General features: G+C 51.5%; 1 long non-coding RNA gene across 1 annotated transcript in view; it reads right to left on the bottom strand.

Annotated features, from left to right (window-relative positions):
- Positions 1-2,475, bottom strand: part of LOC138165180 (uncharacterized) — a 4,047-nt gene extending 1,572 nt beyond the window's left edge. Inside the window, exon 1 of the long non-coding RNA XR_011169294.1 lies at positions 1,221-2,475. This is a non-coding gene — a long non-coding RNA (uncharacterized lncRNA). The remainder of the gene's footprint in view (positions 1-1,220) is intronic.
- Between the last annotated feature and the right edge of the window lie 809 nt (positions 2,476-3,284).

Genomic DNA, 3,284 nt, shown 5'->3' with positions numbered 1-3,284 from the left:
TCTCTCTCTCTCTCTCTCTCTCTCTCTCTCTCTCTCTCTCTCTTCCCCCTTCTCTCCTATCTCCTTTCTTTTTTCTTTCATTTCTTTCTCTTTTTAATGTGCAACATTTTATTGCTTATTTTCCATGTGATCAGGGTCCCTGTTGATCTCTTCTACTGGAACTAGCCCAGAGATAAGCACATGTTAGACTCTTCTCTAGCCACTCTCACCCTATGGAGCAGAGGGGTGGCCTGGGGACACCCATAATGACCAGGGGCAAGAGCTGCTGCTAGCAGAAGGGAGGCCTATACTCCAGGATGGGTGAGGGCATCAAGGCTATGTTGAAGGCAATAGTTCCTCCTCAGGTGAGCCATATGTGAAATGGCATCATTCTGCTTCCTTCTCTGCATTCCCTCTCCACAGAATTAATTTGGCTTAAGAAAATAACACTCCAAACCTCAGAACCTTGTTTCCCAGAGTAGGTCATGCATGACCTATTGTCCTCAGCTCTAAACCAAGGCTAATTCAAGCAAGATTCGACCTGTCCAGGGACCAGGGAAGGACAGATCTCCAATCCCATTGTCCACCTTCAAGCAGAATAGATTCTGTGACTGATCAAAGTTGACCCAGTTCAGTGGAGGAGCCAGGATTCTGACCCCGATAGGTTTGGGGCTGGTCATAATGAGGCATAAGAAGGGATACTAGAGGTCTTTCTCACATCCTCAGATGGTAGAGGCGTCTGGTTAGGGGAGAAATCCAATACACCAGGCTTGTTAGTAAACGCTGCCTGGTTTTTCACTCTTCCTCTCCTCCCCCTCTGCTCCCCAAAGGTCCAAACAGAGAGGGGACCGACGCCAGCTTCCTCCTGCTCCCTCTCCACCCTAATCCTCGCTGTGGACATTTGACTCCCGAAATCGGGATTTAAAATGCTTCCTCTCCCAGCACCCCTTGAAAGGGGATTCAGGTACTGGGCCCTAGGGCTCCGCATTATGGGATTAAGAGAGAAAGATTAACGTTCAGGTTCATCTTTAAAAACTCAAGAGTTGGAGGGGGGATTGTTCTGGGGTGGGGGGGGGGGGAGACACGAAAAATCTGCAGCCACTTGACTGAAAAGAGCCCAACCTTGAGCCGGGGACCCTGAAGTGTGAGCCGGGACATCCCTGGAGCGGGGACCCCGGCTCCCGCACTCTTTGGCCGTGCTCCCCAGTGGGAGGCCCTCCTGGTTCCAGGCAGGGGCTCACCTGAGGGGGGTCGGGGGGCCATGGCGGCTGCCGGGCTCCAGACTCAGCAGCAGGAGTAGAACCAGGCCGGGTCCACCGGCTCGCAGCAGCAGGGACACGACAAGGAGTAGAGAAACCAGTCGTCGAGGCAGTGGACGTGGTAGCTGTGCAGGCAGGGCAGGCAGCGGATGGCGTCCCCGTAGATGAAGTCCATCATGCAGATCACGCAGCCAGTGGGACGACGGCAACGGCGGCGGCGGCGGCGGCGGCAACAGTTTGCTCGGGAAGCTCCGCGCGACCCTGTACTGGCAGAGCAGTTGGTCCCTTGTCCCATACCGTTTCGGGGAGGCTTAGTTCTCCATTCCCGGTCCGGCCCGCTCATCAGCCGACGACCCCGGCAGCCATTCCGCCGACCCCGGGCAGCCAGGTCACTGCCATCCCTACTCCACCGGCCGGGCTCCCCCAGCAGACTGAGTTCTAGAGCCAAGACGAGGCCTTTACGTTCCGACCGCCTCTGTTCCGTGTTCCAGCGTTCTGGGTTCCACGATCGCCTCAGGCTCTGATAGGCTCTGTCCAAGGTCCTAACGTTCTAGGCTCTGGGCTCCCTCGGATAGCCCCGGGAGATGGGAAATGTGTCTAAATGGTTCACAAAGTTTGTAGCTGAGTGGACATTCCTGAGTCTTGTTGAAAGTAGCCGTCCTTGAGTAGAGTCTGGTGGCAGGGTGGAGAGAGGTCTTCCTTGAGTTCAAATGTGGCCTCAGACACGTCCTAGCTGTGCAGCCCTGGGCAAGTCACTTCACCCAATTTGCCTCCGTTTCCTCCTCTGTAAAACGAGCTGGAGAAGGAAATGGCAAACCAGTCCAGTATCTTTGCCAAGAAAACCCCCAGGGGGGTCATGGAGACTTGGGCACAACTGAACCACAAAACACAAAATGTGTAACAATTTAAGAACAACAACTGAACGGGGCCAAAGTCACCTCAAGAGCCAATTCCCACCTGGCTTCATTTCAGAGCCCACAAGTGCGTTTCTCCTCGTTGGATTCTGCAGGAGGCAGAGGTCTCAGAGGCCATCGAACCCCAAACCTGTTTTTAAAATTAAACTCAATTCAGTTCAACAGGCACTCATTGATCACTGACCATGAGAGACACTAGCCTGGAGATCCTGTAGCTCCAGCCATTCTGGAAAGCCCTCTAACGCTATGTCCAAAAGAGCTGCTACATGGTGTGATCCCTTGGACTCAGCTATGGTTGGGCTTATCTACATACACAGCCAGGCCTGTGTGCTCCTCTCCCCAGTTCCAGCACGCTTTGTCTTCCTCTGGAAACCGCCTGTTCATATCCTTTGACCATTTATCAATTGGAGAATGACTCATCTTCTTATAAACTGGACTCAGTTCTTTATATATTTGAGAAATGAGGCTTTCATCAGAGAAACTTGCTCTAAAAATTTTTGTTCAGTTCCAGCAGACTTTGTTTTATATCCTGAATGTGTTTAAAGAACTTTTGGATTTCAGCCAAGTCAGGATCCTTTTACAAAATATGTTTTTTCTTTGTTTTATGCCTGATTTGACACTTCAGCTGTTCTTATGGGCACTCAGTTGCTTTATTGGTATTTGACCCTCACATCAAGCCTATGAGGTGAGCAGGTGTTTTTTTTATCCCTTGTTTAGGACCTAAGAGATATGACTCCCCACTCTTGGGCTCAGTGTGCTCATCCCTAAATGATGGTAGAGATGGGACTAGTGGACCTCTGTGCTTCCTTCTAGGTCTACATCCTAGAAAGAAGCAGAAGTTTCAGTGACTTGGGCTCCCAGCACCAGAGAAGGCTTGAGGTGGAAATGAGCCCAGAGCCCAGCTCATCTAACCTTCTTTCACCAAGAGGAGTGTGAGGGCGGGCCAGAGGAGAAGAGCCATCCACCCAAGGTCACAGCCAGCTGGGGGCGGAGCTCCTGGGGACTTGGAAGTCTATGACACATGTCCTCTTTTCTCTAGCTTTCCACTCTAAGTAATGAAGGCGAGTAGGACAGGAAGGACCAATATTTTTCATGCTTTTAAAACTGAAAGACTCAGCATTTTGCCTTGAAT

This window comes from Petaurus breviceps, unplaced genomic scaffold (assembly GCF_028583685.1).
Source record: "Petaurus breviceps papuanus isolate PSGF00001 unplaced genomic scaffold, PetGlider_PUasm1.0 208, whole genome shotgun sequence".
Taxonomy (NCBI): domain Eukaryota; kingdom Metazoa; phylum Chordata; class Mammalia; order Diprotodontia; family Petauridae; genus Petaurus; species Petaurus breviceps.
The sequence above is the reverse complement of the archived record's forward strand: the minus strand, read 5'-3'. Positions and strand labels throughout refer to the sequence as shown.